Genomic DNA, 23,983 nt, shown 5'->3' on the forward strand with positions numbered 1-23,983 from the left:
TAGTATTTCCATCACAAACAGCATCAGTAATCTAGTGCTGCAGTGTCCCTGCAATCCTGTATTAGATCATAAATTTACCTTCTATACCTGTTTCAGGACCAGGATGGTTAACTTTACTGAAATGTTGTTCTAGGAATTGTTTTAATTATATTTTACGTTTTATACAGTTCTCTTTAGTTTGTTATAAAAATTCAATAAAATGTTTGAATTAAAAAAAAAAAAAAAAGAAATGTTCTAGAAGGAACAATTAATCACGTAGGGCCTCTTTCCAAACCGCACTAGCGATTCCTGCGTGGCAATGGGCTTTGTCATAAGTACATAAGCATCGCCATGCTGGGACAGACCAAAGGTCCATCAAGCCCAGCACCCTGTCACTGACAGCGGCCAAAAGAACAAGCAATTTGTCCTGACCATCCTAGAAATACTGTATTATTCTCTCGTCCATTGAATAACATTCTATGGCTTTTTCCTCAAGGATGCAGTCCAACCCTTTTTTAAAGTCCGCTAAGTTAACCGCCTTAACCACCTTTTCCGTCAGCATTGCTGTGCCGGGATCACTAGAGCAATTTGGTAAAAGAGGCCCTTAAATCCTCAGTTTTCAACAAATGCATCCTCAGAGAGCGTCAGGTATGTCAGAATGCAGCCTCAGAGGATTAGTAATACAATTACAGAAATAACTCCAGGCTGCCAGTTTCTGTCCGTTCTTCCCTTCCTCTGACTGAGAAGCAAGGGTCCAGCTTTTCCTTATTATTATTTATTTTCTGGGCTCTAGCTGTCTGTGTATCGCTCCATGGAGCAACCTCACAGTACTGTGTACAATTCTGGTAGCTGTATCTCAAAAAAGATATAGTGGCATTAGAAAAGGTTAAAAAAAAGAGCAACCAAAAACGATAAAGGTGACCTTCTCTCATATAAAGAAAGGCTAAAGTGGTTAGGGCTCTTCAGCATGGAAAAGAGAGGTGTAGAATGAATACAATTGATTTTTTGTTTTTACACTTTCAAAAAGTACAAAGACTAGGGACACTCAATTAAGTTACATGGAAATACTTTTTTTTTTTTTTAACAAATAGGAGTAAATATTGTTTTAACTCAACAAATATTAGGCTCTGGAATTGGTTGCAGGAGGATGTGGGAACAGCGGTTAGTGTATCTTTAAAACAGGTTTGAACAAGTTCCTGGAGGAAAAGTACATAGTCTGCTTTTGAGAAAGCTGCCAGGGCTTGCCCTGGGATTGATAGCATGGAATGTTGCTACTATTTGGGTTTCTGCCAGGTACTCGTGACCTGGATTGGCCACTGTTGTAAACAGGATACCGGGCTAGATCATGGACCTTTGGTCTGACCCAGTGTGGCTATTCTTGTATTGTTATGTTCCCCCTGTAGTTCCAGTTGCAGCCAGCCAGGTCATGCCTCCGACTGACTCCTGATCCCCTGCCTGAGAATCCGGGGTTCAGTTTTGCGCCAGTGACTGCCGCTCGCTGCTCCGGGTTTCTCCTGCTGTGACTCCCGATCCCGGATCTGGCTCCAGGCTCTCGTTCTCACCTCTCGCTGCTGTTACACATTGTGTCGGGGCTCGGAACGTCGGTGGTGGTGGTGGCGGCAGCTCGTGGAGCCCTGGGTCCTTCTCTGCCGCCGGATCGACGATCGAGCTGCCCCCGTGGTGAGAGTGCGCGAGTCGGCACCCTGCCGCCTGGGACCAAGCGGCCGGGGTGGGCCGTGAGCAGGCGAGGGCAGGGCGGCGGAAGCCCAGGCCGAGCGGCAACCCTGCAGCCCGGCAGAAGGGATTTTCTCCTTGGGTCGGCTTTTTTTTTTTTTTTGGTAATTTGTTCTGTAGGAGGGAATCCCAGCGTGTGATGCCGATGGATCGGATCCAGTAATCGGAGCTCTTCCCCTGCTCTGTGGATGCGAACGAAGAAGCAGGAAAGGGCAGGCATTTCTATCAAGCAAGGGAATAATATAATATTTTTGTGTTTGCATTTTCCATCGCTTTTGTTGGGATGTAATGGAGTACACATAAACTCTTTCGTCCCTGCCTTGTTTTATGGGGGTATATAGGATCGCAATAATAATGAGGTATGTATGTGGATAGATATTTATAAGAATATTTAAAAATGTTATGCATTTTAATGAAAACTATAGAAGATGTTTTCTGAGAAAAGATTTGGGGTAAGAGGAATAAATCAGCTTGTAGTTGACTAATGACTTTATTTTTGCAAATGTTGAAAGAAAATAAAAACAAAATTCCAAAGCAGATGTAGAAACCATTAGCCGGAGCCAGAGGGAAATCGCACAAAAAAGCCTTTTAGAAGAGCTTTAAGCAGGCTCTAGAGCTTGTCCTGCCCCCTCCTCTTCAGCTCTGCCTTTGTTTTTTTTTTTTCCTGCAGTTTTTTTTTATTTCCATGGGGGGGGGGGGGTTGTAAAGAGCAGCGTGGATTCATGTCTCCTCCCCCACCGTCTGGGCTGGATTGGGACATTTCAGGGGGTTCCTCTTTAAATCAGGGCAGCAGCTTCTAAAAATAGCCCCTGGTGAGCCTTACAATAAGGTTTTGCAGTAGTAAACCCAGCAGTCGGTGGCCTGGACTGGGATCCTTTTTTTTTTCTATTTTCTTGCCGGGTAGGAGGCAGCAGCTGTAGTTTTTTTTTCTCTGTTTCCTCCTCTCTTGATCTCTAATCCTATCCCTCATTCTGTACCGGCGTTCATGATTTTTAAGTTTATTTTTCTGCTTCTGCTTTGTTACTTCCTCCGTCGAAACCGTACATAAAGCAGAATGCGAAGGCTGGAGATTACAAAACTTTGTAAACTGCTGCTGTGCGCATTTCATAGTGGAGCAGTCAAAGCATGTGCGTTTTGGACCTTTCGTCGAATTCCGTTTGTGCTGGGGGATCTAGCGATGCCTCCTCTTTCCTGAAATGTTCCCTTCCTGTGTGTGCAGTCATTTCAGGTTACTCGGGAATTAGACTCCGTCCCAGGGCTGGAACGAGCAGGGGCTCTCTTGGGCATTGTCGTAAAATCAGCTTGTGGTGGAAAACTGAGGCCTTACTTAAGCAACTCTGTAAATCCCAAGGCTTCATTTTCCTTCTCAAGTGGCTGAATGTGGTCGGTTTAGAACTTCTCTGGCGTTTCATTGTAGAAGCTTTTTGGATTGTGGCCTGGATTAGTATATAAAATTATTTTATTTTGAATTGAAGTAACTCGATTTTTCCTTTCAGGATTTCTAACAGCCCTGTACCTTCCAACATAAGATAGCTATGTAAACATGGTTATTCCCTGTGAAAAGATTTCCTCCTTTTTTTTTTTTTTACTTGTGCTGATTTTCTCTCGTTACAGAACGGCCCTGGCAGTCTTTCATAGGTACAAAATAGGTTTCTAGGTATAGGGAAGGGAAGGATTTGGTACTGGTTCAATGAAAACTGCATTAATTTATAGTAGGCATTGTTTTGTCCCCAGAGGGCATACAATCTGAGTTTGTACCCAAGGCAGTGAAGGGTTAAGTGAGTTGCCCATGATTACAAGGAGCTCACTGGGCTGAGAACTGAACTGGGCTTCTCTGGTTCTCAGGTTGCTGCTGTAACCACTAGGGAAACCAATTAATACATTTGACCTTAAATTTGTAGTTCTTTTTGGATCCTATTGTGATTGTACTCCAGCCTGGCAGGTGGCTGTGAACATTTCCTTAACTCCCTGGGATTGTTTATTGTTGAAAACAGATAACCCCAACTACCTTTGAATGATAGCCAGCAAAAGAAAAATGTTTCCTATGTCTGCATTTGATAGCCATTTCCTGGCTTACCATGTGATCTTCATCAGTCAGATATAGGCACTTTTCCTTTTAAAAACAAATAATTAAAAATAATAAAACCAACCCACCACTAAATCTCACTACTAGTGTGAAAGCCTGGGATATTTGGATGCAGAGAATTTTGTACTGAAGTGTCCCAGTGCTAGGCACATTTCTTAGAATCCAGGGGAAAGCAGCAGGGAGGTGGATGTTAAGGCCTGAAAAGACTCTCCCCCTTTCTTTCCATCCCTTCATTATTGTACACAGCATGGAGGTCACAGGTTCATGCCTTGTCTGAGACTCAGCAATGTGTCAATTCTCCTCCCCTCCCCCCATCCTTGAGCACACTCATTTTGCCTGGTAGGCTTTCCTGTTGGTGGACTTTCTTCAGAGGAAGGGCTCTCTTTTAGGGTATGCATTCTTCAGAATCTTTCCTCCCTTGCACTTGGTGTGGGAGAGCCACCTGGGAACAAAGATTACAGGGTGGCATTTGATAATTGAATCTGTATACACTAGGCAGTTGATACCTTTATCTGGAAGGTCTCTGTTCTTTTTGCTTTCATATGTGTTGCATTGTCCAGGGTTTGACATAAACAGTGTTATTTGAGAAGAGAGTTTTGATATATTTTCTCGTGTTCTTGAAAACTAGCAGTTCACATTCTGTGATACTGCTGGTGCACTTGTACATCCCCCTTATTACCCCACATCACATGTTCACATAGAGGGTAATTTTATGGGGGCTTGGCCATGTACAACATTTTACATTCTCAAATATGCGCTTACAAAATTAACCTAGTGCCTGCTTTGAAGAGAGAGATGTGTAGCCATTCCCAGTGGTGGAGAATAGGTGGTGCCAGGGCAGTATTAGCACTTAAGCACATATAAGCACTTATTCTTACCAGCACGTATATAGACACAGTTTTGTCTGCCTGCCTCATGATAATATGATATGTGCCTGTTTTACAAAGACAACATATGCACTCAACTTGTGCCTTCAGAGCTTAGGTACCAGTTCTCTGCTAGAAATGTCTCTCCTAGTTTCCAAGAAGAGCTTTCTAGCGGGGATCAGCATCCTAGCACAAAGATGGGACCTTCTAGCTATAAGAGAACCTCTTATATATTCCAAATAGCTCAGTATCGCATTCCTTGAATCCTCAAAATACTAGAAGTTACAAAGTAGTAAATTTAAAACAGATCAGAGAAAATATTTATTCATTCAACGTGTAATTAAACTCTGGAATTAGTTGCCAGAGAATGTGATAAAAGCAGTTAGCATAGCAGGGTTTAAAAAAGGTTCGGCTAGCTTCCTGAAAGAAAAGTCCATATGGCATTATTATTAAAGTAAACTTGGTAATATCCTCTGCTTATTTCTGAGATAAGCTGCATAAAATGCATTGTACTGTTTTGGGATCTTGCCAGGTACTTGTGACCTAGATTGACCACTGTTGGAAATAGGATACTGGGCTTGATGGACCTTCAGTCTGTCCCAGTATGGCAACACTTATGTAAGGCTGCTTTTTGGTGGTGAGAATGGGCCTTTGGCTCCCCTGTTTCTTATGCAGACCTTGCTGAAGCCTTTTAACCATCCTACTCCTCTACTGGAAGAATTAAGCTTGTACTGAAATTTTAAATGTTTGGGATCATAGACCTCGCCTGGCCCAGCCCAGTGACAAGTGCTGTGCCATGCAGGGGACCTGGGTATGATTCCTGGTTTGGATTTTCTATTCCTCGGGTAGGCTGGCACTGGGCAAAGTGTCTTACTCATTGCTGAGGAGGTTCAGAGGGAACTGTGACTTGAGGCTAAGGACCGCTGTTGCTGTATTAGCTGGGCTGAGGTGGGAGGGGGATGTAAAAGAAAATATCCTAAGACACTTGCATGTGAAGACTCATTGTGTTGGATCCCAGTCCTGGTTCCAGTTGAGTTGGAGTAGGGGGAAGCTACCTAAATTAAGTTATTGTGGTTTACTAAGAGGTGTATTTTCAAAGCACTTAAACTTACAAAGTTGCATAGTAGCTTATGGACCTTTGTAAATCTTTGTGCTTTGAAAATGAGCCCACGGTACCATAGTAGATGTTGGCAGATAAAGACCTGTAGGGTTCATCCAGTCTGCCCTCTTCAGCTTGGAAAAGACTGATGAGGGGAGATATGATTGAGATCTGCAACATTTTTTTTGTTTTGTTTTTGTTACTCGTTCCAAAAGTGCAAAGACTAGGAGACACTTGAGGAAGTGACATGGAAACATTTTTTCACTCAACGAATAGATAAGCTCTGGAACTCTTTGCCGGAGGATGTGGTATCAGCGGTTATTTATTTATTTGTTGCATTTGTATCCCACATTTTCCCACCTATTTGCAGGCTCAATGTGGCTTACATAGTGCCGTAGCGGCAGTCGCCGGTTCTGGTTTGAACAAATACATAGTGTGCTCAAGTTGTGATTGTGGTAGGGTATGGTTCACATTCGGAAAATGCATTGGGAAACATTAAGTGTGAAGAGGGAGATAGGGGAGAATCCATTAAAGTCTTGGTGTTGTGTAGCAGGCTTTCTGATTCTTATGTTGAGTTGGTGGGGTGTGCCTTTTTGGAAGAGGTTCGTTTTTATTTTTTTCCGGAACTGTATCTGGGTTACTGTATCTGGGTTTAAAAAAGGTTTGGACAAATTCCTGGAGGAAAAGTCCATAGTCTGCTATTGAGGCAGACATGGGAAGCAACTGCTTGCCCTGGGATTTGTAGTATGGAGTGTTGCCACGATTTGGGTTTCTGCCAGGTACTTGTGACCTGACTTGGCCACTGTTTGGAAAACAGGATACTGGGCTAGATGGACCATTGGTCTGACCCAGTATGGCTACTCTTATGTTATCCTATATAATAATTTGCACCTCCAACGTTACATGTCTGGCTGCCTGGGTTCATAACATCTCCTGACATCAGCCAGCCTCCAGCGTTCCATTCCCCCTCACTGTCCCGCCCTCGCATCAAGACATAATGTTGTCAGAGGGTGGAACAGTGAGAGGGAAGGAAATGCTGGAGGTGAGCTGACGTCAGGAGGGATGTTACGAACGGAACTGCAACCAGCGCCAGCCAGAGAATGTCAGGTACAAATCGAGGGGAGGAGAGAATCAAGGGACATAGAGGGGAGGAAGGAAGGGGAGGGGAGGGCAGGGCAGAGGAGAATTGATGGACACGGATGGGAAGACAGTAGAGGAGAGAATTGCTGGACATGGAGGGGAGGGCAGGGGAGAGAGAGAAAAAAAAAGCTTACATGACAGCCTTCCGCTAGTGTTCTTATAAACTCATTACATATGTATACCTGTTCTTGATTTATCCTTGTTACTTTTTAGGGTATAGACCATAGAAGTCTGTCTGGCACTGGCCTTGTTCTGAAATTTCTGAAGTTGTCAAAGCCCCCGAAAAGCTCTACTCCACTCATCCAAATCTAATTCATCCTCCATCAGGGCACAGACCATAGAATTCTGCCTAGGCTTTCCTATCTAATCTCCCTTAAGCTTCTTTGGATCCAATCTCTCTAAACAGGATTCCTTTGTGTTTGTCCCATGTATTTTTGAATTCTGTTACTATTTTCATCTCTACCGCCTCCCATGAGAGGGCATTCCAAGCATCTACCACCCTCTCTGTGAAAAAATACTTCCTTCTGACATTATTCCTGAGTCTGCTCCCTTTCAACTTCAATTCATGCCTTCTAGTTCTACCACCTTCCCATCTCTGGAAAAGGTTTGTGTGCGAATTAATACCTTTCAAATATTTGAACATCTGTATCATATCTCCCCTTTTTCTCCTTTCCTCCAGGTTATATATATTTAGGTCAGTAAGTTTCTTCACGTACGTCTTGCTATGTAAGCCCCCTAACATTTTGGTTGCTTTTCTATGAATCGCTTCAAATCGTTTTACATCTTTAGTAAGATAAGGCCTCCAAAACTGAACATAATATGTGATGATCGCAAATGCTATTATTATAACCCTTTTTAGTTTGGTGGAGAATTTTCTTGGTAGTGTCTTCATTTTGGTGAAATGTTACACATTCACTGCAAGTTTTGTCTAATTTTATTTCTTGTGTGATGAAAGTTTTCCAGTTTCAGAACCCTCCCCCCCCCCCCATAAAACAACAGTAGGCCTAACTTAGCTGAACTAGAATTTACAGTAGGCTATACAGGTATTTTCAGGATGAGTAATTAGCTAGTTCTAGCTTGCCTGTTTGCTAGAATTGGTAAATGTGCTCCAGTGAAATAAATAAGATGCAGGTTAGATCTAGCTGTAGGGACACATGTCACATTATCTAATGTGGGTTTCTTCTTGACTATAGAAGACGTTCAACGGTCTTACAGACCAGCTGGGCAGACACAAGAACAAGAGGCATTGAGACCTAGGTAGGACTGATTGGGCAAAGAAAGACACTTACCTTAAAGAAGAAAAATCACTATACCCCTCCCCCACAAACAGTAGGGTCTAGGGAAAGACTTTTTAAATCGCGTTTATTTTTCTGAGTAAGGATAGGGTGGTGAGTCTGTCAGTCACTGTGGCTTTAACTAAACCAGTGTGCTCTCAGGCCCAACTAATTTATTGTCCAGGATACAAGAACTTTGATAGTCTTAAGTTCTGCCCTGTGGAGGTTGTCAGTTGCACCGTAAAAGCCCTGTTGTGTCGCAGTCTGTGCTTCCTGAACGCATGAATTAGAGCGGCTAGGAGATCACAGCCGAAAGCCACCTTCCTGTATGCTGATTTATCTGAGAGCTTTTCCCCTTTCTGTACTTCTGGCAGAAAGCATTAATAGATCTCGTTTGTATAGTTAAGAAGTGAGTGTGGATAGTATGCGTCAGATAAGGTACACAAAGTTCTTTTAATCTAATACCACGAGGTTTCACTAAGGAAAGAGCTTCACTGACACGGTGTACATGTGGCTAATGAGAACTGGGACAGAGAATTCTCCTTGCGGATGTGCTCCCTGCTGCTGTTGGCTTGTAGAGTTCAGAGCTGTCTGATGGGAAGTATATAAACATTTACTTTTAAGGCATTTCTTGTGCAGGGATAGAGGAACTGTGTGTTATGAGAGGCTGGTTATTCTGGAAGGTGACCAGAGTGCATGCTGTGTCTACTTCTAGGTCCTTTTATTTGCTAGGTAGTGGGAACTGGAGGGGCTCTGTCTCCCTTTGATCCATGCCATCCAGTCGCTGCAGGAGACTTTTCCTACAAGAGGAACAAGGCCTGAATGCCAGACACTAGTGTCAATGATGCTGTGTCTCTGACCAAGCTCGAATCAATTGTAACATCCCCTGCCTTGCTTTACCAATCTGTTTGTGAGAAATGTCAATGGCAGTATTTATTTATAAAACTTTATAAACTCTCTTCCTGGCAAATAATGAAATAATAAAAGTACGTAAATAAAATGCATAAAAATCAACATTTTAAATCTGGGAAACGAGTTTTCAGTGCCTTCCTAAAGGCCTACTATGATGATATTTTCCTAATCTTAGCCTGTTCCATTCTTCAGCAGCCTGTACTGTAATATCATATCTTATTTGGTCGCTTAGGTAGAAGTGGCTTTGGTCTCCATCCCAGCAATGGCTGCATAATGTGTCTTGAATCCTCATCAACAACAGTTCTTTGCAGTTATACCTGTGGGTCTGAAGATGGACAATGAGGCTGATCCAAGATCAATAGTCTCTGTTGCAACTTGGGCACACGTTTCTGAGCAGAAGGAATGTCAAAGTCAGGAACTTGGTGTTCAGGTTCGCTTTGTTCTGCATTGTTTGCCAATACTCTTCCAAATGTGGAAGAGATACAGGGACAGGGGTAGGCAAACATTTGGCCTGAGAACCACGTTGGGGTATAAATATTGTTTGATGGACCACATAACCTTGGTCCTCCAACTCCTTTGCCCAGCATAATAAGCTTTTGTAAAACCAGCTACTTGCAGTGATCATCTTGCAGTATGACACTCTGGATTTCAGTGGTGCTGGCTGGAAGCATATTAGCGGTGCTTGGTGCACCACTGTCCTCTGATAATCTCACAGAATTTCTGATGTTTCCACATCCTGCTGGCAGCCTTTTTTTGTTTTTTTGCTTGGGGATGTTGGGATAGATGACATATGGTCAGGTTTAGGCATGGGATTGGAAAAGCAGGAATAAATGTAGGACAGGGGAGCTTTATATATGTTCCTGGAGAAAACGTCCATACAATTATTAGCCAAGTAGACTTGAGAATGCCATCACTTGTACCTTGATCTACTTTTTGGGATCTGCTGGTTGCTTGTGTCTTGGACTGGCTGCTGGGCTAGGTCATGCTGGTCTGACTCAGCATGGACCATTTTGTGTTCTAAATGTGTGAACTCCTTTGCAGTTTGTATGTCCTTGCAGATATTTGATGGAATAATGTTCACCATCGCAGACTGCCACAGGGCTGGTATTGGCTTCATTGTTCCAGTTAAGATTTGGATTGCATTATTTGGTAGTACCTCTAGCACTTTTCAGTTATGAGTTGCCAGAGCAGACTAGTGATAGGGCAGCAGTTCATGGCATATTGGCTGAGGTATATCAGATTGTTTCTGTCCTGGATCAATCCTTGACATTGATTCTTTGTTCGTTTTGCAGATCTGCTTTATGCAGAGTTTAAGTGACAAGACTTCTATCCATGATAAACAAGTCCCACCCAGAGGTATCTTGGAACTTGTAGACGGACATGTCAGGGTTGGTGGTTAGGTGGAAAATGCTTGTGGTTGTGGAGGGATTTGTTCAGAGCTTCCAGTATTGGAAATCTATCTTCAGTGACATTAGGTAAACCGTTTACTGACAGTGTTCCTGAGATTTATGCTGTGTGCAGCAGGACTCTGTTGTTTGCATATGTGACCTTGTGAGATGATGGAGGCACCTTTCGCCCCTCCCAAGTTCCGGGCCAGTAGGCTAAGTTTACGACATAATAGGATAGCGTTTCTAGATAAGGGACGAAAAGCGCCATGTTTATCTAAGATATATTCTATTTAATTTAAATGATCTTGCCTGTGCCTATTGCAAAGATCACCACTTTGCAATACACTGTTTCATTCTTTGGAGACCTCCGTGCCTTGGGAGAAATGGAAATGAACATATATATGTCCCTCTTAAAATGGAAGAAAGGGGTTGGTAATGAGTGAAATCTCCATGTTGGATATGTTAATGGAGTCATGGTAACAAAGATAGTGCAGTCTTTTGACTCCACAGATTCCTGAAACCTCAAGACAAGATGGCTGATTATATCTATCAAATCTGATGAATTGTTTTGGGTGACTAAAAAAAAATCAGTTGGTGAGGGCAACCAACTATTGTACTTACACTTGGGTATTCATGAGTTATTCATTAAGTCTTTGCTAAACCGTGCTAGCAATTCCTGGTGTGGCAAATGTGCCACAGACCATGGGCTGCGTTGCATTTGCCACACCGGAATCTCTAGCAGAGTTTAGTAAAAGTAGCTCTAAATGTTCCAAACGGAAGATTTTTTTTTTCTTCAATGCATGTTTAAGATACTTTTCAACGAAAGGCATAATAACTGTTAGCATAAGTACAACATAACTCTACCAGCTTATAAGATGACATATCAAACAAGTCAACATCCTAAAAAATCAGCCAATGAGCAGCATCCCTTCCGCTATTTACCCTCCCTTCCCTCCTCCCTCTTCCCCCCCACCAAAAAAAAAAAACATTAAATTGAGAAACTTTAAGAGGAGGTAAAGCCATAAGATAGAACCATTAACAAGAATTCAGGTACACTTCCATTGGGGCCCAAGCCTTTAAGAAGAGGTGCTCCTTGTCTTGTATAAGAGCTGTTGATTTTTCCATCAAAAAACAAATATCTCGACCACTTTTGCCAGCATACTAAAGCCAGGGTTTTGAGCAGTTTTCCAGAACCTGGCAATCTCACATCTGGTGTCTAGTTTATCTTGTTGGGCATACTGGTTGGACAGTACAGGTCTTTATCTGCCATCATCTACTATGTTATGAAGCAGTAAAATAGAATAATTTGTGTGGCGTCATCCTGAGTGTGCGTACCAGCATTCAAGAGACATGCTTCCGATGTAAGGACCAGACAGAAGAGTCTATAATGCAGCCTGTCTCCCCACGAACTATTAACCAAAATGGACGTATCGTTGAACACTTCCACCATGTGTGGAGGTAAGCCCTGGAAGACCACAACTCTTCCAACACAAAGTGGGAAGATTACCATGCATGGTGTGAAATCGAGTTGGAGTAAGATACCAGCATAATAAAATTTTAAAGTTCTGCTCCTTAAGGGTAACTGAAATAGACGTCTTATAATTATTATGTAAAATGCCTATCCATTCTGATGGATCCCAGGGTAAATTAAGGTCTTGCTCCCACGCAGTCCTATAGCGGAGTTTCAGGAAAGACGTAGGTTGAAGAATATTATATAACCCTGAGATAATACCCTTGGAGTTTTGTTGTTGATGCCACAACTGTTCCATTGAGTGCCAGCCTCTAAGGAGGGTAGATTGCACTTAATGTCGGTGAGCCCATATTTTATCTGTAGATAGTTTTAAAAATCTTAAGTCTGCAAACAAAACTCCCATTGTAGTTTTTCAACAGATTTTAATGTTTTTTTTTGTCAAACAATTGATAGATCCATTTAAGGCCCTTATGTTCTCATCCTGTAAAACCAGCCGCTTGCTGAGTTACTAAGCCCCACAAATTGAAGTAATGGGGGCTAGCCAAGAGGCCCAGTTCTTCCACCAGAATTTTATCAGTTGGTTATGCCAGATGCGGAGAACATAAAAAAACAATGGATTGGTAACCTCCAGGCCACTGTTGGAAACAGGATACTGGGCTAGATGGACCATTGGTCTGACCCAGTATGGCTAACCCAAGGTAATTGTGATAGACCACCAGTGCAATAAGATTTGTTGAATTTGTACATAAGGCTTAAGCTTCTGTTCAGACTGCCAATCCCAGATGTGTCTGATTTGTGCTGATACATAATATATGTGCAAATCAGGGACCTCCAATCCCCCTAACTCCCACTTGTCAATATAGACCTCAGTATCGGTGGTCTATGATCCGTATAAAAGCAACTAAAAGGTTCTGCGAGCACCTGTTCTCGAGGGCCTTGGCATTCTGTCAGGTCCTTGAGGCAGGACTGGAGTTCGTGAGCCCTTGGGTCACTGCCGAGGAGCGGCAGGCAAGACCACCTCGGGACTGGAAACACAGAAGAGCAGTACTGGAACTCTGTACTGGGGTAGTACAAGGCAGGCAACTAGAACAGATGAGACAGGAACAGCTTCACCTGCACCTAGCCACCGTTCCTCCGGAGTTGAGCTCCGAAGTGCAGGCGGCCGGCAGGACTTGCAGGATAAGGCAGGAACTGAAGATCCAGAGGACCCACCCTGGGTCTGGGATACACGAGGGCGACAGGGCATGGAAGTAGACTCAGACAGTGTGCTGCTGCACAGCCACTAGCAAGACCCAGAAGACAGACCAAGGAACACAAGGCGTAACAGAAGCTAGCAGGAGCAAGGACTAGGGCAGCAACACACTAGGCAGAATGGGGATCCGGGAATACCCACAGGGTACACCCTCTAGCTAGGTGGAGACAGGATACAGGAATAATCACCCAGGAAAACACACTAGCCAGACAGGTACAGGATTCAGGATATACCCTCAGGATATACAAGCAGGGTAGGCACACAGGCTAGGCAAGGCAGGATTCAGGGTAAAGAGAGCAAACCAGGAATAACAGGCCAAGGGTCTTGGGCAGGCAGCTCACACACACACTGACTGGGGAACCCACAAAGGCTGAGGCTTCGCAAACAGACAGAGAACAAACCCGGACAAAGGCTTCACCCCAACCCAGGGTAAACCAGGAACAGAGGCTTCACCCCAAACACAGGGTAAGCCAGGAAGGACCCGCAGTCCACAGACAGTGGCAGGGAAGACACCCCACGGAAGGACAACAGAGACACAGAAAGAAACTGGGCTGGAACCCAGAGAGAGGCTAAGCAGTAGTGCAGCAGACACTTACTAACCTGACCTGGCCTAAGAGCATAACACTTATGCAAAGGCGCTGACTGCAAGCACAGCACTTCCTTATGAAGGCTCTCGCTGATGAGTCACCAGCAGTAGGACAGAAGCAGGAAGTACACTGACCCCAAAGAGAGGTTTGACACACATAGGAAGTGAGCCCACAGGAAAGACGAGCAGGAGCCATCTTGGAAGCTGGCACAGAGCCGGTGGCAGCCATCTTAGATGCTGGCTCCCTAGAGAGGCATAGCCCACACAGGTGAGGTCTAGTGAAGCAATCAGCACAGAGACTAGAGACAAGACAAACACAGACAGAAGCCAGCAGAGCTGCTGACCCCCAGAAAGAAAGTAAGGCTGAGGGTGGTCACGGCCACAGACGTGACAGTAATAGTGGCCAGTGGAATTGGAATAGTTAAGGACTGAAAAAAGATATAAAAACTTTGAAAGTACATTCATTTTAATAATAGCTATATGTCCCATCGAGAAGAAAGTTTCCCGGGACCATTCATTAAGATCCAATCTGATCTTACGCACTAAGATAGAATTTACCTCAAACAATTGCTGAGGATCTCAGGTAATGAAAATGCCCAAATACTTTCTTACTAATCATGCATTTAAAGGGAAACTTTTCCTTGATTCCCTTCCATTCCGATTCCTCTGTATTAACATTCATAGCCTCTCTTTTGTCCAAATTTGCCTTAAACCGTCACACTACACCATAGGAAGACATTTCTCTCATAAACACTGATAGAGAGGTGCGGTACTGAGTGATGGACATAATGACATCATCAGCAATCATTGAATTCCTTGTCATCAAGCAGATGAATCCATTATGAATGGGTTGTGTCCATCAACCAGCAGGGGGAGATAGAGAGCACTGAAAAACCATAGTGCCTCATGGCCAGTTAGCTCCATCTGCCTCTTCAGTATTCTCTATCTCCCCAGCAGGGTGGACGCAGCTTATTCAGCTCCTCCCAAAAAAATCTGCCTGGGGTGGCTCCTGTACTTTGGCCAGTGGTAGCAGGGGTGTTGGGGGCTATTGTAGCTCCACTTTAAAGGCACATAGGTTTACCCTTTCCCTGCATTACCCGGCCCCCGATGTGGATATGGACACATAGGTTTGCCATGTCCCTGTCTTTTCCCACACTCTCCTTTGTGGATGCATGCACATTGGTTCGTCCTTTCCCTGCCTTTCCCACTCTGCTGATCCTCCGGAGTTGGAAATTTGCCTCTATTGCTGTTGCCTCTAACTTTCCTCACAGCGTAAAAAAAAAAAAAAAAAGTCGCGTCGCGCTTTGACGCAGCGATTCCAGAAAAGAGGTTTTCTTCTGATTGTGCAGCGTGACCAGAGCTCTGGGACTCGGTCTGGTGAGATAAGAGCGTTTTGGCGTGAATCCACCATTTTGAATTTTCTGCAGTTTTCGGCGATGGCTGAGGAGGTTGTCAAGTGCTGTTCCCGTTGTGGCAAGCGCAGATCTGCAGTGGGGCTCTGTAAATCGTGCTCTTCAGACATCAGGGCCGGCATGAGCATGGCAAGTGAGGTTTCTTCCCGCTCAGTGGAGCTGGCAGCAGGCACCATTTTGGACGTGCCGCATGGCGCGAACCCCGCAGAAGCGGAGGGGTTTGAAACTGGAGGGGAGCCTCGTGTGGAGGCTAACAGGGGGGCTTCTATCCCCGGACTGGAACCGGGAGGCCAGGGTGAGCCCTTCTCCCCTGAGTTTGTGTTGCTGCTGCATAAAGCATTCATGTTAAAAAGAGCTCTCCCGCAGGGGTCTCATTCTGCCCGGCTAACTGTTCCCTCTCCAGTGGAGCCTGGCCTCGGATTGCCGTCAGGCGCGTTTCCCCCGACAGCTGGCCGCAAGACAAGCGCAGAAGGGTTAATTCCTCTTCAGAGAGTGGCACACCCCCCTTCTCTCTTCCCCCCCCCCCCCCCATGATCGGGATATGAGGATTCTGAGGGGTCTGGCAGGCCCTCGTGGTCTGAAGAGCCAGAGGAAGGTGCAGGATTGCCACCGGATCCAGATGATCCTTCTGCGGTGAGGATTTTCCACCGCAACGAGCTGCCAGCGCTTATTTCTGATGCCTCTCTATTGAAGATCCTGGGAGTGGCGAAGCCTCCTCTGGTAATCCGAGGATGGCAAGTACTAAGAAGCCTGCTCGAGCCTTTCCCTTTGCATGACTCCATCCAAGAGCTTATTTCGGCTCAATGGGCTGACCCCGACGGGCTTTTGAAAGTCGCCAGGGCAATAGGGCAATTATACCCTCTAAGTGAGGAGCATTTGGCGCGTCTAGCAGTGCCTAAAGTGGATGCCTTAGTCTCGGCTGTGACAAAGAGGACTACCCTCCCAGTTGAAGGAGGAGTCGCCTTGAAGGACATGCAGGACCGACGCCTGGAATCAGCTCTGAAACGGTCCTTTGAAATTTCAGGCCTATCCTTACGGGCGTCTGCATGCAGCTGCTATGCTGCCCGAGCCTGCCTGGCTTGGTTGCAACAGGCAGTGGAACAGCCCGGGGATGGAGCGGATCCCCTTACTGAGGTGGCACTGCGGATGGAGTAGGCTTTCTCTTTCATGGCTGATGCCCTTTATGATCTGGTCAGAGCTTCGGCTAAACAGATTGCGGTGGCGGCTCGCCGCCTTCTATGGCTACGGCATTGGGCGGCTGACATGGCCTCAAAGCAAAGGTTTGTGAAGTTGCCCTTCCAAGGCCTTCTCCTATTTGATGAGGAGTTGGAGAAAATTGTTAAAGGCCTGGGGGATGCTAAGCCCCAGCGCTTACCCGAGGATAGGCCGAGGCCTCTCTCCAAGGGTTAGGTGGTTCCCTCCTCTTACAGACCTCGTTTCCGTGAAGCTAGAAGGTACCGCCCGGGGCATTCTGCTGGGTTCACTTCTCGTGCCCGCTTTCAGCAGAGGAACTTCTTTTGTTCGGACAAGCGTTCTTCAGCGACCGGCTCAAGACCTGGAGTTCAAGGGCGACCCTCTCAATGATGGTGCGCCGGCCATCTCCTCGATTCCTGCAACAGGAGGATGGCTTTCCCTCTTGAGGAGTGGGTCAAGATTTCCTCAGATCAGTGGGTTTTGGACCTGATCAGAGATGGCTACAGAATAGAATTCAATGCCCCGGTAAGAGACGTGTTTGTGGAGTCCCGATGCGGTTCTGCTGTCAAACGGGCGGTGGTAGAGGAGTCCTTGCACCTAGGGGCGGTGTCCCCGGTGCTTCCCGCCGAAAGTGGCTCTGGCCATTACTCCATTTACTTTCTGGTGCCGCGAAAAGGTGGGTCTTTTCGGCCCATCCTCGACTTAAAAGAAGTCAACAAGTCTCTAAGAGTGCGGCATTTTCACATGGAAAACCTGCGCTCCGTCATTGCGGCGGTACAGCCAGGAGAGTTTCTCACGTCCTCTGGACCTGAAAGAAGCTTACTTGCACATTCCTATTTGGCCCCCGCACCAAAGGTTTCTTCGGTTCACGGTGATGGGAAAACATTTCCAGTTTCGGGCCTTGCCTTTTGGCCTCGCCACAGCTCCCCGAACCTTTTCCAAGATAATGGTGGTAGTAGCGGCTTTTCTCAGGTGAGAGGGTATTTGGGTTCACGTGTACCTAGACGACTGGCTCATCAGAGTGGTCTCAGTACTTCAATCTCTGGGCTGGGTCGTCAATATAGCCAAAAGTCACCTGACCCCCCCTCTCAATCTCTAGAATATTTGGGGGTCCGGTTCGACACAGCTTCGGGGTTTGTTTTTCTTCCCGAGCAAAGGCGGTGCAAGCTTCAGAACCAGGTCCGTCTGCACCTGAGGATGCCTTGCCCCCGCGCTTGGGACATTGTCCAGCTGTTAGGGTCGATGACGGCCACCTTGGAAGTGGTGCCATGGGCAAGAGCACACCTGAGACCTCTGCAGTGCTCCCTGCTTCAACAATGGTCTCCAATTTCTCAGGATTATCAGTGCAGACTCACGTGGCTCCCTGCGGCCCGGCTCAGTATGGAGTGGTGGCTCTCAGATAGCATGCTGCGGCGAGGAATGCCGCTAGCGCTCCCTGATTGGTGCCAACAGATGCCAGCCTGAAGGGCTGGGGTGCACATTGCCGGGGAAGGCATGCCCAGGGTCTCTGGACACCCAAGGAGTCGGAGTGGTCCATCAATCGCTTGGAGTTGAAAGCGATATTCCAGGCACTTCTGGCTTTTCACTCGACCCTGGAAGGATTGGCTGTCAGAGTGATGTCAGACCAACACGACAGCAGTGGCCTACATAAATCGACAAGGCAGCACTCAGTGCAGAGCACTGGCCGTGCAGATTTGCCACTGGGCTGAGCTACATCTGCAGTTTTCTGTCAGCAGCTCACATTGCAGGTCAGAGCAACGTGCAAGCTGATTATCTAAGCAGGCATCAAATCGACCCAGCGTTGTGGGAACTGGCAGACGAAGTGTTTCTTCAGATATGTGCCAAGTGGGGGATGCCTGTAGCGGATCTTATGGCCTCAAGCGCAAATTCCAAAGTCCCGTGCTTTTACAGCAGACGGAGAAATCCTCGCTCGGCGGGGTTGGATGCCTTGGCTCAACCCTGGCCTCAGGGCCTCCTGTATGTGTTCCCTCCATGGTCCTTGAGAGGGCGAGCACTCCTGTGGATTCGGCTACATCAAGGAGAGGTGGTTCTCATTGCCCTGGATTGGCCCAGGAGGCCGTGGTATGCGGACCTCCAGCGGATGCTGGTAGAGGCTCCCCTTCCTCTGTCACCGAATCTGTTGTCACAGGGACCGGTGACCATGGAGGACGCCTGCCGCTTTGGTCTTACGGCATGGCTATTGAGAGGGCGCAATTGAGAGACAAGGGTTATTCCAGTAAAGTCATTTCCACTCTCCTACAGGCCTGCAAGCGTTCCACTTCCGTGGCTTATGCCAGGATTTGGCGCCAATTTGAGGCTTGGTGTGCTGCTAAAGCGATTACACCTATGCGGGCTTCTGTCTCGCCGATACTTGACTTTTTGCAGGATGGTTTACAAAAAGGCCTTGCCTATCCCTGCGTGTTCAAGTGGCAGCCTTAGCATGTTTTCGAGGGAAGGTCGTTGGCCTCTCCCTGGCTGCTTGTCCGGATGTGGCACGGTTTCTTAGAGAGGTGCTTCGGCTCCGTCCTCCTGTGGGGACTTGTGCAGCCTGGAACCTGGGGTTAGTTTTAAAGGCCCTTCAGTGTTCGCCCTTCGAGCCGCTAAGGCGAGCTTCAGAGAAGGATGTGACCCTAAAGATGGTGTTTTTGGTGGCCATTACTTCGGCGAGACAGGTGTCTGAGCTCCAGGCGCTGTCCTGTCGAGACCCTTTTCTGCAATTCTCAGAGTCCGGAGTTATGGTACGTACGGTGCCTTCCTTCCTGCCTAAGGTGGTTTCAGTGTTTCACCTAAACCAGCCTATTTTCCTGCCTTCCTTTTCCAGAGAGGAGTTTCTGGAAGCCTTTGAGCATTTGCACCTCCTAGATGTGCGAAGGGCGCTATTGCAGTATCTGCACATGTCAAATGCTTTTAGGACCTCTGATCATCTTTTTGTCCTGTTATCAGGTCTGCGCAGAGGGTTGCGTCTAAAGCCACTATAGCCCGTTGGCTTAAGGAAGCCATTTTTTCTGCATATCTGCTATCTGGCCGGCCTCCACCTGACGCCTTTAAGGCACATTCCACAAGAGCGATTTCTTCCTCTTGGGCTGAAACGGGAGCACTCTCTCTTCAAGAGATATGTAGTGCGGCTACTTGGGCTTCTAAGCTCTCTTTTGCCCGTCATTACAGGCTGGATGTGGCTGCCAGGAAGGACGCGATTTTTGGAGCACAAGTGCTTGCGTGTGGTGTGGCTTGTTCCCGCCCTACCTAGGGATTGCTTTGATACATCCCACTTGTAATGGATTCATCTGCTGCTGATGACAAGGAAGGGAAAATTAGGTTCTTACCTTGGTAATTTTCTTTCCTTTAGTCATAGCAGATGAATCCATGAGCCCTCCCTCAGTGATTCATTGTGTGATTGATGTTGTTTTATGTCCAGTTTTTCCTGTAGATATGTTCCCTCATTGGGAGAAGTTGGAAAACAGTCTTCAGGATTTCTGTTCTGTTATAGGAGGTTGAGTTCGTCCCTCCTTTGTGTTATTGCTCCTGTTCTGGGGCGTTCATCCGCTGTGAGGAAAGTTCATGTTATGCTACTTTGCGGTGTAACACTGCTTTGGAAGCTTCAAATACTGAAGAGGCAGATGGAGCTAGCTGGCCATGAGGCACTATGGTTTTTCAGTGCTCTCTGTCTCTTCCTGCTGGTTGATGGACACAACCCATTCGTAATGGATTCATCTGCTATGACTAAAGGAAAGAAAATTACCAAGGTAAGAACCTAATTTTCCCATAATGAAAGTGAAATGAATGTAATATGATAACCAGAAGGGATAAACGGACAATGAGTGTTTAGAGAGGGATAAGTAATTGATACCTCTGATGTTGTAAAGTAGGGCTTGATGAACTGGATAAATTGTTTGAGAATCTGGTACTGAAGTTCTTCAAAATTCTGAATAAACAAGGATAAAAGAATACATACAATATTTTTTTGCTATATGGACAAAATAACCAGGCTAAAGGAGAGTGAGTGGTTCATATAAGAATGTGCCGTATGTTAATGATAATGCAAACAGGGATGGAAAAAATGAAATGTGAAGTTCTAAACCAAATGGGAAACAAAAATTGAAGGTTAAGCAAATATGAATGCGTGAAAATATCATATAAGAAGCTAAAATGGTTACATTTATGTCAGTAATACTGGGATATTATATTATAAAAGGAAAGAATAAAGTAAAAATTAAAAGAAAAATGTGAAAAGGCGCTAAAAAGGTGTCAATCAAAATATCAGAAAAGTCTATACTAAAATAAAGGAAGGAGCAGTCAAAAACAAAAGTAAATAATATTTAAATCCAGTAAGTAAATAATATAGTACATTTTTTAAATCACTAAGTGATGAAAATGTAGTTAATACATTTGAAAATGGGGAAAAAAATAAATAATGAAACCCGTATGTCACAATGAACACCAAATATAAAAAATGAACTGACAAAAACATGGCAGGAAATATCAAAAGTACATGTTAGGTGCTAGTTCTTGCTGAGTTGGGTTGCTCGGATCGCCCGGCTTCTACCTCTGTCACAGGCACCGAGGTCATCTGTGAACTGACAGTCCACTTGGCAGAAGGTCCGAGGGGGCAGAGATCGTACTTCACTCAGAAGTCAGAGGATTGAGAATCAGGGAACATGACCAATTCTGAGGTTTGAGTGACTTGAATTATGAAGTGGTGCATCTTGCCGGAGGACTTACTGTGTTGAGTCAGCTGGACTATCTGAAACAATTTCAGATGCTTGGTATTATTTGATAAGATTGCTTGTCTTGAGGATGGCTGGGAGTGTGGTTAAGTGATGGAAGGTGTGGATGATATGGATTTATGGTGGATGTTTGATTGAGGTATAGGAATTGCGAGGGGTGGTTAGTGTGCTGATGTGCATTTGCCCCTGTGATGGCATCCTTCCTCAGGGAGTTAACGATCTGGGTAAGAGAAGTATTATTTTTGGGAGCTTAGATGCCTTTAAATGGGATGTGGTCTTGCTTCAAGAAACCCACATAAGGAAAAAGATGTAACTTTATACAACAGTAGGGATTATAATGTTTGACACATGCTGATTCCGGGGGGGGGGGGGGGGGGGGGAACAGGGGGGTCTGGCAATTTATATCAAAACTGGATTGCCCTTTGTAGAAGAATCTACCCTGAATGAAGGGCAGGGGGACTTTTTTGAGTCTGTAAGGGAGGATCTTTCCCATTTTGTTGCTGGAGAGGTAGTTCTTGGTGGGGACTTTAATTTAACACTTGCTGCCTTGGACCATTCTAAAGGGGAGGGGGGACCCGGCTCTAGCTCATTAAGAGAAATTATTACAATTGATTAAAGATCTAGACTTGTTGGATGTGTGGAGATTGCAGCACCCTGGGCAAAGATCCTATTCTTTTTTACTCTCATGCGCAGCAAACATATATGAGGATTGATGCTATTTGGTGTGGCCGGTCAATGTGGGGTCAAGTGCAGGATACCGATATTGGGAGCATACATATTTCTGATCATGTGCCAGTATTGGTTCAACTTAATGGTTTGCATGTGGAGAGGCGCCTTACTTATTGGAGGATTAATGAATCCATACTGGGTGATGATAAGATCTGCCAGGAGATACGGGAGGTTATTAAATCCTACTTGGAATTTAATAACACGGGTGAAGTTTCTGATGGCACTCTTTGGGATGCTTTGAAGCCAGTGGTATGGGGGCACTTGATTAAATGGGGAGCATGGAGAAAGAGAGAATGGGGTGTTAAGGAGTTAGGCCTTCGCTCACAGTTGGTACATTTAGAAGCACAGCATCAAGTGGGAGGGGCTACCAAAATTTCTATTACAATATTTAAGGGGCCTGAAGATGTTCTTTATTTCCAAGATGTGGATATTCAGCAACAATTTGTCCAATTTTATGCCAAATTATATTCTCAGGAGGTGGAGGTCCCACATTCTATGATTTCAGAGTATATAGCAGGGGCTAGATTGTGCCTCTGGCTTGGGGGGGGGGCTATCTTATCCTTTTGGTTTGCTGTACCTTTCTTTGGCTTTTGTGGCCTTTAGGTTTTCCTTTCCCCTCTGTCCTGGGGAGGGCCTGGCTGCGGTGTCTTGGAGGGTAGCCTGGTCCTCTGGGGGCCTTCCCCTTGTCCTCTGGGGGTTCCGGGGCTTGCTGTATTAGTTCCCCTGTCCTGTGCTAGTCCCCTGGGAGGGTGTGGCCCCACTCTGGTTCTTTTCTTACTCCCTCTGCCCTTTGGCGGGTATTTTGCGCGTGTCTGACATCTTGGGTTCCGGGGGGGTGTCCCTGGGTTCTTTCACCCCTTCCTGTGTTTGTCTGGGTTCCCGTTCGGCCGTGAGGCCCGCACGAGTGGCTCTGAGTGCTTGGGTTCCCGGTCGGCCGCGAGGCCCACTTGTATGCCTATTTCCCTTTCTTCCTGAGGTGCTGCGGGGGAGGGTAGCTTAGAGGTGTTGTGTAGCTGGGGTGGTGGGTTGGTCTCCCTTTGGCCTGGGTCGTCGCTCTGCTGGGCTTGGCCAGGGCCCAAGGGCTCATGACCAACCCAACGGATTACAGAGAGAGAACAATAACCAAATTCTGTACCACATGGAATTAACTCAGAGGACCCTTAAATTTTGAGAAGGTGAGATAAAACTGGAAGTAAGGTAGCCTGAGCTGTATGGGCATGTCAGGTGGGCTTTTGTAGTCTGTGCTAATGCATTCTCTGTTGAAAGAGAGTACAATACAGTCTCGTTTATGTCAAATAATCGGGACTGACTTGTCGGATAATACAGAAAACATTGCATAAACAAAAGCATAGAGTTCCAGATTAAAACAAAATTGTTCTAAAACAAAGATTTTTAATAGAATTAAATATGATGATGTCATGGGGGTGTCTGTTGGATATGCTGGATGGTTAGATTAGCTAAGGTCGGATAATCGAGACTTTACTGTATCTGGTTTTTGTCTTGGTAGGTAGAAGTTCTGGTAATGTTCTTTGAGCACATAATTAACCAGTTGCAGGACTAATAGACTGGAATTTTTCACACTCAGAATTATTTTGTTTTCAGAGTTTCTATTAGACTCGTGAATTTCCTCATGTCTCCTTGAGAGAGATAAACGCATAGGTCTTATTTGATGAAGAGGGAGTATTTTGAATGACTCCTGCTGGTGAGTCATTCCAGCCTTTGCTATCAATTTGGATACTGTTATATGTGACAGGATTTCATGATATTGTTGCAGCTATAAAACAAACTAATTGAGGTGTGCCCAGATAAGGTCACAGTAAAATGGGAATGTTTGAAAATGCTGTGCAGTGGGAATTTCCTGCTTTCTTTTTGTCATTTCGCTTCCCCTCTCCTCTCTGTGTTTAATATATTGTGTTAAGTAGAAATTTCAGGGTCTTAGTGGTTGTGGTAGAAATACTCATGCAGCCTTCCCATATCACTAGATACTGGAGTGCAGAGATGCCCTTGGCAAGCTGAGAGCAGTCTGCATGCTCAGCAGATATTCAAGGAAGGTTACAAAGGGCACCCAGAATTAATGGTGCAGTCAGCCTGTGAGGTGACACAAAAGATCTTGAGCCTGCCTTCATACCTGTGCAGA

At 45.6% G+C, this 23,983-nt stretch overlaps 1 protein-coding gene across 1 annotated transcript in view; it reads left to right on the forward strand.

Annotated features, from left to right (window-relative positions):
* Positions 1-1,855: 1,855 nt before the first annotated feature.
* The window catches only part of ZNF609 (zinc finger protein 609), a 431,776-nt gene continuing 409,648 nt past the window's right edge, over positions 1,856-23,983 (forward strand). The window contains exon 1 of the mRNA XM_030188106.1: positions 1,856-2,072. The gene's annotated coding sequence lies outside the window, so the exon portion shown is untranslated. The remainder of the gene's footprint in view (positions 2,073-23,983) is intronic.

This window comes from Microcaecilia unicolor, chromosome 1, assembly GCF_901765095.1.
Source record: "Microcaecilia unicolor chromosome 1, aMicUni1.1, whole genome shotgun sequence".
Taxonomy (NCBI): Eukaryota; Metazoa; Chordata; class Amphibia; order Gymnophiona; family Siphonopidae; genus Microcaecilia; species Microcaecilia unicolor.